The sequence below is a fragment of the Oryctolagus cuniculus genome, chromosome 7 (assembly GCF_051225735.1).
Source record: "Oryctolagus cuniculus isolate XC-2025 breed Fujian yellow rabbit chromosome 7, ASM5122573v1, whole genome shotgun sequence".
In the NCBI taxonomy this organism is placed as follows: domain Eukaryota; kingdom Metazoa; phylum Chordata; class Mammalia; order Lagomorpha; family Leporidae; genus Oryctolagus; species Oryctolagus cuniculus.
In genome coordinates, this window is record NC_142873.1 from 6,367,303 (window position 1) to 6,379,677 (window position 12,375).

Sequence of the window (12,375 nt, forward strand, 5' to 3'; positions counted from 1 at the left end):
GAGAAGGCTTTGCATTTAGAAATAGCTCCAGGGCATCTCTGGAGCTGGCCCTTGGGGCCATAGTTTTTTATATTACCCCAGGAATACTGTTGATTCTGAACTAATTTTGGGTTTCCCAGTGGCTGGCTCAGAAGAAAAGTGGGTGGGGGGTGATGAGAATATTATATCCCATAATAACCCATGCCCATAAAACTTTTTACATATATGTTAGATATTTGGCCTGGTGAAAGACTGGTTTGGAGGGTAGTTGGCTGTTCTCAAGTCTGCTGTAATCTGAGCCTGCTTGGGCCTGAATGTGCATTTTCAGGTCAGATTGCGGTCTGGTGGTCCTGGACTCAGGGTACGTCATTTGCTGATGATCTCTGTGTCTGTGTCGTTTTCCTGATCCTGACATTAGATCTTAAAGTTGTGCTGGTCAGCGTTATTAAGAATTGGTTTGACAATGGCAGAGAATTTCTTGAAAGAAATCTGTAAATCAAATCTAGTTACATCCCAAATGAGTATAATAAAAACATTTGTAAGCTCTGAAAGATAATTCAGAGTAACTGCAATTTGCTAATGTTCTTCAAATCAAATTTTCTTCTAAGGATAATTTGATGTGGACAAGCTTCCTCTTCTTTGTCTTCGTCAAACTAAAAGATATTTATCTGAATGCAAGAAAAAGCAAATAAATAAAATGAGAGTGTTGACTTTTTTATGACTCCCAATCATGTTGAATCAATTTGCTTCTGTCTCCATTAGGTAACTGTTATCTGAAGGTAGTTTCCTTTTTTTAAAAAAAAAATTATACTTTTACAAGTCACATTTAAATTTTACAAAAAGGCTGTCAAAGTTAGAGAATTTTCTCCCACCACAACTGAATATGTGCAGCTCAAAGTGGTTTCTGAATAATGGTGAGCCACGTCATGTGTTAGCACACAAATGACTTCAAGCAATGCCTTTGTTGGTAGCGACACAGTAACTGTTAGAATGACCCGTAAGAGAATTCCTATAGTTTTAAAAACACCCAAGTAGTCTCCACACTGGAAACCAGTACTTATTAACCCAACACTGTGTATGTCTTATCCACAAGGAGGCTGGGGCCAGGGATGTCTTTGAAGATCAATTTATAGGATCTGTCAGTCACCTGTGATCTGTGGGCAACAGCAAAATGATTGGCAAGAATGAAAGCTTGAGTACTTGGAATTCTGTACTTGAATTCTGGCTCCAACGCTGACTAGGTAAGTTATCTAGTTACCAAATCTCTCTAAGTATCAGTTTCCTAAATCTCTCCCTTTGCCTAGTGACTAAGCAATGTGAGACAGGCAGTGGGGAAGGAAAGATTGATGGAGGCAATAATATAGACTATTAAGAAGTTTGATAATGGAGAAGAGAAGGGAATTGTCATTATATGGCTTCTAAAGACCCATCAAACTCTCAAATCCCATGCTACTCAGGGTGTCTGAGATGTGCACCATCATTAGTTATATTCTCAGAACAGTTAGAACAGGTGGAGATTCCCAAGTGGTTTGGCTGCCAAGAGATGTGCCCACTGATTCACAGAGAAGCAAAATGGATTTGTAGGGTAACTGATAAAGCTTGGCGCTGAGCAAAAGGAAGAAAGCTTAGGGGAAAGTTTTTGAGTTTTGCAAAAATATTGGTAAGCTTAGTTGGAATATACCTAGAAAGTTGCATTAGCTATGTGGAGTGCTGGTTACTCTCAACTGAACTTTGAGCTTCTCCAGTTTGCAGAACACTGTTCAGTGCAGCTTTCTACAGTGATAGAGAAGACCTAGATGTGCACTGTCCAGTGTCATAGCCAAGAGGCACATGTGGCTGGGTAGCACTTGAAATGTGACAAGTGGCCTTGAAGAACTGAGTTTAAAATTTTACTGAATTCCCAAATTAAATTTAAATAGCCATATGTAGCTTCTGACCAGAATATTGGGCAGTACAGTTCTGGAAGATTATGCACATGAGTTATTCAACTTGCTTTTAAAATATGATTTGGGCACAATTTTTGAAAACAGGCTACTTATATGTGACCACTGAAGTAAAGGTACACCATTCTTAGTTACATATTTTGAGTTATAGTATTCTAGCTCAAGAAAACAGATTTAATACATCATCTATAATTTATACATCCCAAAACTTCAAGCCATAAATAAACAAGCACATAAAAAGGCCTCCTACTGCATATAGCGCATATAAAGCCTATGCAAATTTCAACAGACAAGAGAAGCACCGTGGGGATTCAGCTTTGGGAAATCAGACAGTGACTGAGAACATCAGAACCCGGAACATCGCTGAGACATGAGAAGCATTCCCAGAGATACAGAGGAATGCGAGGCAGTACAGCCAGCAGCTGGCCAAGCCAGAATTTAGACCTGGGAATGTGGCTGTGAGATCTGCGCATTAACCCTGCTACTCTAGAATACCCCGTGTCCTGGGAAATAGACACCTAAGGCGCGACACTTTATTTTGTAGGTTCTCCGATTTGAAATGGTCCCTAAGGTCACTATAACATTTCCTCCAATGAGTTGTCCTACCTGTGAGTTGGTCTAGTATTATGAAAGTCACGTAACACCAGGCATTGAAAGTTGTACATTTTATATTTGGCCTTCCATGACTTGAGTGAAGGAAGCTGTAACTGCATAGCTGTTAATACCATGGTATTTTTGTTGGGCACCTGTATATTGCCAAATGCTAGAAATACAGCTGTGAATGAAAGGTCTCTGTCTTCCAAGATCTTGAGGTGAAGTTGAAGGTGACAGAGAATATGCACGCGAACACATATGTCAGCTGGAGAAGAGTGCTGTGCGGGAAACCAAAGGGTGTTTAGCTTCTACACTGAGCGTTTGCAGTGAGCGTCTGCTGCTTCTCCGCAGTGCGCCATTCTCTGTAAAGGGGATGTCTGCCCGGCCCCTGATGCTGCCACACTGTGTTCATGCCATTGCTCAGCCTGGATGGCTTGTCCTGCTCCCACACGCCTGTTCTTTACCTGCGCGCTTCTCTCCTATCTCCAGCCTCATGAAGCGTTTCTTATTTGATGATATACATTTCATCCATGGTCCCTGTTGTCCTCTCCTTGGATAACCAACATTTCTACAAGTTTTCTGTTGTTAGATGTATTCTTGTCTTTCCCCACTATTCAACTGTTAAACTCCTTTAAGGCAGGTGAACCCAGAGCTCCACATGACCATTTGATGCTTTTTTTGGGAGAGCTAGGAAAAGTATCCTTTCCTCTGGGTAAAAGCAAGCCAGTGTTGCAACCTTGGCTTGAAAACTCAGGTAGTGTGGGCTGGATTACTGGACACATCACCAATTGGACAAGGCAGCCTTGGGCAGGACACAACCTCACACCTCCACATGGTGGTCAGGTTTATTTTCAAATCTCTTGCACTCCGGGTTCCCAAGGCATTTGTATATTTCAGGTCTGACTTTCTTAATGTGATATTTGGTAGACGTTCTAAGCGCTTTTGTATTCACATATCCTCATTCAAAGAGTACAGACTTCAGAATCGAGACCTCACTAGGAATCCCAGCTCAGGGGGATCTTGGGCAGCTAACAGTCTTTCTAGGCACATAGGCAAAGAGAGGGATAAGTTTAAATTTGCCAGTTTGTACCTTCAAATGGGTAGTACCAGAAACCCTTGAAAGCACTTGGCACATGAGGTGTTCCATGTGAGTTCCTTTCCCACAATGTAGCAAGAGCCCAACAAATATCTATTGGTAACTCATATTTGTCAATAAATATTTATTAATGAATTCTCTTCCTTCATTCTCAATGATGAGCCATTATACCTTATTAGTATTTCAGATGTACTCCAAATCTTGCCATTTTGTCTCTAGTCTCCATTCATGCTACATATTAGACAAGAGTCTTCTCTGAGCTAATTAAGGCTCATAGTAAGATAAGATAGGACAGAAAAGAATGGAGTCTGGAGAAATGAGATTAGGTGGCAAGACCTGGAAGTGAAGGCAGGTCAGATGCTGGTGCTGTTTTCCAGGCCTTCGGGGCAGCTCCGGGTGTCCCTCATTGGAGGTAGCCTGGCCAGGAGTTTACCTCATGGTTGCATTCTTATCAGGCTTTCTAGGAATCTCCTGACTGGTCAGTGTCTCCGGTAGCCATTGATCTTCTGACCTGACTCTGCACTGACCTCGGGCTTTTCACTGAACTAGCTCCCTGTGTCAGGCCAGCCTCCAGCCTTCCCTGTAAATGTGGCCTTGTCTTTCCTGGCTCCAGCTTCTTTCCAGCTCAGCCTCTTCCATCCACATTCCCACTGCTAACACATGCCTTACGTTTGTTCCAACTATTAGGACTGTGAGCTCCAGGTCCATCCCCATGGTGGGAATGCCACCTTGGAGCAGGGCACAGGCAAAGGAAAAGACAGATGGGAACTCCCACAGGGACGGGCTTTCAAAGAGCCTCCTCATACCCTGAGGAATGTCAGACTCAGAGTTGTGGGAGAAAAAAAAAATAATGTGTAGATCAAGTCTTTTGGCTCTTTGAGGAGTTTTCCAAATTTATTCTGGGAGGCCCCCATTCTGTGGCTGGTGGTAGGAAAACCTACACCTGGGAGGCCTGCTTGTATTTTCCAATCCTGTCTTCATCCTAAGCATTCCTGAGAGGTGTGGGCCATTCCCACTAGTGGCCTGGCCCTGGCTCTGTGGGAAGGAATGCAGCTACACTCAAACATTCCATTGCTGCTCAAACCCAGTGGCACTTCATTAAGTCCCAGGCCACACCCTCTCCTTTGACTGTTTGCTGGTTTTCCATGGCAACCAAGTGCCCATTCCTTATGTTTCTTCTCCGTACCTCACTCTAGTCAGCTCCATCACCAACACCTCTCTTGTGGGCCTTCTCCAATCCCTTCTTACTTGCCAAGGGACACAGGCCACAGGAAGAGAATCAACACAGTTTTCCCTGTGAGACACTCAGGACTGAGATGGTCTGGGAAGTCTAGAGGTATGAAGTGCAGAGGGCTGATCTTGGTCAGGAGCTCCCAAGGTATGGACACAACAGATCAAGACGAGTATGTTGGAATGCGGCTGTTCTGTGACTCTACAGACATTTGGTTGGCTGGGATGGCATATCTGAGAATGAGGCCAGGCTAGAGGATGACAGTTACACCTTGACCCAGGATAGACCAAAACTCAGTGAGACCAGAGATGGGAGTTCTGGAGTTCTTCTATGTAGGCCAGTAGTCACATCACTAGAGACCATGAAAGCCCATAGGCCCGGCTTCATTGTTATGCCTTCTCTGTAGGGGGAACAGACACTATGCAAATGACCTGGATGAAGCAGTGAGATTTAGAAATACGAAGATCACCATGTCTTGCTTACCAGACATGCAAGAACCACATGATCCCTGCCCCTCCCAAATGAAACCAAGCAAGCACAACACTCGCTCAAACGAATTTTGCCAATAGCTCAGCTTCCCCGCTGGAACAAAGGTGATTTAAGTGGGTTCCACGTCAGCCTTGCAGCGTGGTGGGGCGCTCCCACACGTAGTAGCTGTATCACCTTGAACAAGTTGCTTATAATGTCGAGTTAGTCATTTATAAAAATGTGCATAATGGTAATCATCTGTTCACAGGGCTCTTCACAGGGAGAATGAGACGAGATAAGCCAGGTAGAAGTGCCAACACGGCGTCAGGCACATTATAAGCAATCAACAGATGTTAGTTGCTGTTCAACACAATGGACTCTCCACCAGCAAAAGACATTTCATGTAAAACAGTAAAATCTCTTAGAGGAAGTTAAATTTTAAAAGCTCGAAAGGCTCTTTAACACATACTTTTTTTTATAAAAGCTTCTAAAAAGATTTCATTTATTTATTTGAGAGAGAGAGAGAGAGAACCTTCCATCCACTGGTTTGCTACCTAAATGGCTGCAATGACAAGGCGTGGGTCAGGTAGAAACCCAGGAGGCAGGACTTCCACTTGGGTATCCCAGGAGCCCAAGCACTTGGGTCATCTTGTGCTGCTTTCCCAGGCACAGCCGCAGGGAGCTGGATAGGAAGTAGAGCAGCCAAGATTTGAATCAGAGCACGTACGGGATGCTGACATTGCAGGCTCTGGACCAACCCACTGCCATAATGCTGGCCAAGGATCCTCGGCATGTTAAAAAATTGCATAATGTGAATTCAGAAAGTGTATTCTTGTAACCCAACCATTTCTCAAGAGAAAGCAACCGGGGAAGGATAACAGTGGTGAAGCGAGTACTCCCGTTTCATTGTCACCAATATGGTTGAACAGTTGCAAGAAATGTTCTAAACATTGTCCTGAATGCCTACAAAAGTGTTATCTCATCCAGTCTCAGGCCGCTCAAGCCCTGTGTCTTGGCTCACATCTGTTCTTTTGTGCTCTGCTTTGTGGTGCTGCTTTGGAGCACTGCAAATTTTGGATCCTATTTGCCAGTCAGTTCCGTTTTTGTCAAGAGAGGGAGACTGAAGCAAGAAAGGAGTGGGGCTGTTCCTTCCTGTGAGTTTAAGCTTCATGTCAGCATCATCCCACCAATGCCAAGGGCATCTTTGTGCACTTGAAGAACTGGTCTCAGTATGCCTCAAAGACATTCCAGAACAAGGAACGTGGTCTCACCTCCTTGAGAGCATCTAGTTGCTGGTGAACCAGCTTCCTGCCTTTGTTCCCAGCTGTAGGAGTGGTAACTGCTTCCTAGCATCACAATCTGTATTTTTAAAAGATTTATTCGCTTGAAAGAGTTACACACACACACACAGAGAGAGAAAGAGAGAGAGAGAGAGAGGGAGAGAGATCTTCCAGCTGCCGGTTCAGTCCCCCAGATGGCTGTAATGGCCAAGGCTGGCCCAGTCCAAAGCCAAAAGCCAGGAGCTTCTCCTGAGTATCCCATATGGTGGCAGGGGCCCAAACACTTGGGCCGCTGCTTTTCTCAGGCATTGTCAGGGAGCTGGACCAGAAGTGGAGCAGCTAGGACATGAACTGGCACCCATATGGGACACCAACATTGCAGGCAGCAGTTTTATCTGTCATGCCACAATGCTGGTCCCTCCTACCATCACAATTTATACCTCATAGCATACATTTATACATCATAGTATAAATCGCTTTCTCTCTAACATCTTTTAAGCAGTTTCCTGTATTAAATTCTCTCTGTTGAAATCTTGACTGGAGTTTGACACATTGTTCACATGGAGAAAACACATGGAGACTGAAGTCTTTTGTTTTATGACACCTAAGATAGCAAAGTAACATTATTTTGCCAAAAAAAAAAAGGTCTATTTATTTGAAAGGCAGGGTTACACACATACAGACACACACAGAGAGACGGGGGGAGAGAAAGAATCTCATCCACTGGTTCACTTTCCACATAGCTACAATGTTCAGGGCTGGGCTGGTGCAAGCCAGGAGCCAGGAGCTTCATCCAGATGTCCCTCATGGGTACAGGGCCTCAAGCAGTTGGGCAATCCTCTGCTGCCTTGTCAGGTACATTAGCAAAGAGCTGAATTGGAAGTGGGGCAGCCAGGACTTTAACCAGTGTATATAGGATTCCTGCATTGCAGGTGGCAATTTAACCCACTATGCCACAGTGCTGGCCTTGCAAGGTAATATTTTTTTAAGATTTATTTGTTTATTTATTTGAAAGGCAGAGTTACACAGAGAGAAGGAGGGGCAGTGAGAGAGAGGGAGAGAGAGAGGGGTCCTCCATCCTCTGGTTCACTCCCCAACTGCTCACAATGGCCAGAGCTGTGTGGATCCGAAGCCAGGAACCATGAGCTTACTCTGGGTCCCCGATGTGGGTGCAGGGGCCCAAGGACTTGGGCCATCCTCCACTGTCCTCCCAGGACATAGCGGAGAGCCAGATCGGAAGTGTAGCAGCCGGGACTTGAACCAGTGCCCATATGGGATGCTGGCACTGCAGGCAGCAGCTTCACCTGCTATACTACAGCGCCAGCCCTGCAAGGTAACATTATTAAGACTACCTTCCGGCCGGCGCCGCGGCTCACTAGGCTAATCCTCCGCCTAGCGGCGCCGGCACACCGGGTTCTAGTCCCGGTCGGGGCGCCGGAGTCTGTCCTGGTTGCCCCTCTTCCAGGCCAGCCCTCTGCTGTGGCCAGGGAGTGCAGTGGAGGATGGCCCAAGTGCTTGGGCCCTGCACCCCATGGGAGACCAGGAAAAGCACCTGGCTCCTGGCTCCTGCCATCGGATCAGCGCGGTGCGCCGGCCGCAGCGCGCTGGCCGCGGCGGCCATTGGAGGGTGAACCAACGGCAAAAGGAAGACCTTTCTCTGTCTCTCTCTCTCTCACTGTCCACTCTGCCTGTCAAAAAAAAAAAAAAAAAAAACTACCTTCCTAAAATGGATTTAGAAATTAGTTACAGTTCAGAACATATAAGAACAATACTAGGAAACTGGTCATGTAAGAGTGAGAGCAGAGGCCGGCGCCGCGGCTCACTAGACTAATCCTCCGCCTGCGGCGCCGGCACCCCGGGTTCTAGTCCCGGTCGGGGCGCTGGATTCTGTCCCGGTTGCCCCTCTTCCAGGCCAGCTCTCTGCTGTGGCCAGGGAGTGCAGTGGAGGATGGCCCAAGTGCTTGGGCCCTGCACCCCATGGGAGACCAGGAGAAGCACCTGGCTCCTGCCTTCGGATCAGCGCGGTGCGCAGGCCGCAGCACGCCGGCCGCGGCGGCCATTGGAGGGTGAACCAATGCCAAAGGAAGACCTTTCTCTCTGTCTCTCTCTCTCACTGTCCACTCTGCCTGTAAAAAAAAAAAAAAAAAAGTGAGAGCAGAATATATGAAAAATGCATTTTGTTCCTTTGTTTCATTTCAATTAGCAATGAACCAATAACCATATTTGTATATGTTATGTGCAACAGGAATTATATACTTTTGTAATATATTTTCCTGGATAGTATTGATTTCAAGTGTTCTATGCCTGTTCTGTTCCTAAAAATCGGGATTGACAAATGCCTGACACATATCCTGTATTCCTCATGTCCACGCCCACTCTCTCTGGCCAGGCACAGACCCATTCTTAGATGCTATGCAAGCCACTTGTCCAGGCAGCTGTTTCAACTTGATCAAATTTGCACTTAAGTGGAAGCCTACTTACCATCCCTGCCATCAACCCAAGTTCATGGAAATGTATTTACTCTTGGTATCAAAATTCCAGATTGTCACTCAGCCCCTAAAGAGTCACAAACTCCCTCAGATGATATGTAACAGTGCTGTGTTTGAAGTGTGACTCAGTCGGGAGAACAGAACACATCTTAAATAAATCCAGAGTAAGTGTAAAATGGGCATCCATGAAAAAGCCTTGGTAATAGTGGGAATCTAACACAGAGCACCTAGGGAATCGGGAGACAACCCTAAGATAGCAACTCTGAGGGCATGCTTGGAGGGACACTCAGAGGAGGCAGAAACCCGTGTCAGAGAGAGGGGGAAGTGTCTGGCTTCGTCCAATCTCCCACAGGCGCCTCCCAGCGTCCCACCATGCTGGAAGCCTTTTGACAAGGGAGTCTGTGAAATGTAATTCGTAAGAGTCAGCTCTATGTGATACAGAACAGAGCAGAGGAAGTTAGGATCTGAGAACAAAGAGTCAACAGCCTGGTAAACTATATATGTAATACCATGCTGTATACAGTGGCCATAGGACCAAATGGCATGTGTGGTTGTCCACCCTTAGTCTTACCCATGAGTGGTTAAGTCCTACCATATCAAGGGAGTGTGGTGTGGGGTGTTTTCATCTCTACGCGGGTAGGTTAGAGAACATTGTCTGACTCATTGGACAATAACAGCCTCGAGGTCACTTGGCATTTGAATCATTTAAAACAAAAGAAGTTGCTCCTACTTATTAAGTCCAGAATACGGCAAGGCAAGGTACTAAGGAACCAATTACACTAATTTGTACCCCATGTGAGCAGGCATATGATAGGTCTAACAAAGGCTGTTTGGGTAAAGAAACACGATGTCAAAACCTGTCCATCTCTAACGGAATAAATCCAATTACAGAACACACTGCAAAGTCCCAGAACAAAGTTGTTTATTTTTTCCCTCTCTTTGGAATAGTGCAGACATGAGCCAAGTCCTAGACTCTCTCACACGTGTCAAGAGAAATTGTTATTTTATTCTATACAATATTGGGGTTTCATCTGAAACTAAACTACTTACTCATTAACTGATTCATTTAAAATGACAATAAAATAGGAGTGAATAGAAGGAGGATAAAGAGGCGTGACATTGCAGCCAGCGCTGTGGAGTGGGTAAAGCCGCCACCTGCACCTTTATGGGATGCCGGGTCCAGTCCCGGCTGCTCCACTTCTGATCCCGCTTTCTGCTGTGGCCTGGGAAAGCAGTGGGAGATCTGGAAGAAAAAGAACAAGAAGCTCCTGGCTCCTGGATCCGGATCCGCACAGCTCCAGCCTTTAGGGAGTGAATCAGCAGGTGGAAGACACTCTCCCTCTCCCTCCATGCCCCCTCCCCTGTCCCTCTCCCTCTCCTGCCTCTCTGCTTCTGACTCCTCCGCCTTTCAAATAATATCAAGCTCAGGGATGGGTTCTTGGTCCAGATGTCAAGCTGTGCTGTCCTGAAAGCTCTTGGTCCTCAAAGTTGGGTGTTACCATTAATCATAGATAACACAGAGAACAGAGCACAGGCCAGCACAGGGCAGTGCTGGGCGTCCAGAGCTAAGCGCACAACTTCATGGCTCCACTTCGCACTCACATAATAGACAAAATAGCTGAACCCCAAACCAAGCCAAACAAACCAGTGGCAATGCACTAAGCTTGTGAAAACCAGCTGCTCAGCCTGAGTCCTGGTCCCGATGGAAGTGCTGGTTTTACAAGGCACCAACCACATTCTCTCTCTCTGCCTGACGCAGGGCAACTGGGCAGTGCTCTGCAAAAATTTCAGTAGAACAAGTTCTGCCCTTTCTAGGAAACTGAACAAGAAACAAACTTGTTAGTGGTGGAGGTAGACTGGTAGACTGGTGGGCAAGTGATATAAAGCCTCTGAGACTCTGCATCTTCTTTTGTTAGAGAATTGATTTCCGATGCAGTAAAGATTGAGGAATATTATGCTAAAGTACTTAGCACAAGTGCCTGGTACATATTAAGTACAGGGTGTGTACATATGCATCAAGAAGTTCCAAATGCACAAAGACAGATAAACAGAGTAATTGAAAATAAAACCATCCCTTGCAACATTTCTTTCTCATCCCAAATTGTCTTTTTCCTTCTCTTTTCTTTCCTTGGCCCTGGAACAAGGCTCCCCTTCTTTTTTTTTTTTTTTTTTTTTTTTTTTTTTTTTTTGACAGGCAGAGTGGACAGTGAGAGAGAGAGAGAGACAGAGAGAAAGGTCTTCCTTTGCCATTGGTTCACCCTCCAATGGCTGCCGCAGCCGGTGCGCTGCAGCCGGCGCACCACGCTGATCCGATGGCAGGAGCCAGGTGCTCAGGTGCTTCTCCTGGACTCCCATGGGGTGCAGGGCCCAAGCACGTGGGCCATCCTCCACTGCACTCCCTGGCCACAGCAGAGAGCTGGCCTGGAAGAGGGGCAACCGGGACAGAATCCAGTGCCCCGACCGGGACTAGAACCCGGGGTGCCGGCGCCGCAAGGCGGAGGATTAGCCTAGTGAGCCACGGCGCCGGCCACAAGGCTCCCCTTCTGCAGTGTTTCCATCCAGGCTCTGAGGCTCATGCTGTCAGCATTATAGGGCTCCAGTGTCTCGCCCTCATTTTTGCTACCCTTTGGTAAAGTGGATATTCTGCACAGGAAGCCCAGCCTGCATGTGGCCTCTGCTCCTTCCATGGTGAATTCATGCCCACTGTAGGGCCCACGTGGATGCTTTGGCACGAGATGGCTCCCAGACTCCCTTTATGTAAAAGACCCTCTCAGTGGCTTAAAACAGTTACTATTTTATCATGTTATGTAACCGGGGTGGGGGGCTCAGGGATTCAGGAGGGGCTGGGCAGAGTGAATCTTCCTTCCCACGTAGCACTGATGCAAGTTGCTTGTTGGTAGGCAACTGGCAGAGGACCTCCTCATGACCATCCAAGACAGTCTCCCTCTCATGTCTGCTGTCTTGGCTGGGACTGTGGACAAGAGTTCCCACACATGGCCTGCCAGCAGGGTGGCCCCAGCATGGTGGCCTTGGATTTCTTGTGAGGTGGCCCAGAGCTCCAAGAGCAAGAGTTCCAGAGGAGTATGCAAAGGCCCCCCTGCCTCTGTGCCTCAGTCTTGAAAGTTACCTATCGTCATTCCATCTTCATCAGTTGGCCAAAAAGAGTCACAAACCTGCCCAGATTCAAGGAAAGAGACAAGAGAGCACATTTCTAGATGGGAGGAGGGGTTCCAAGAATGTGCACCATGGTTCAAAACCACCACAGTCTTCAACTTCTTTTAATCATCCCTGTTAG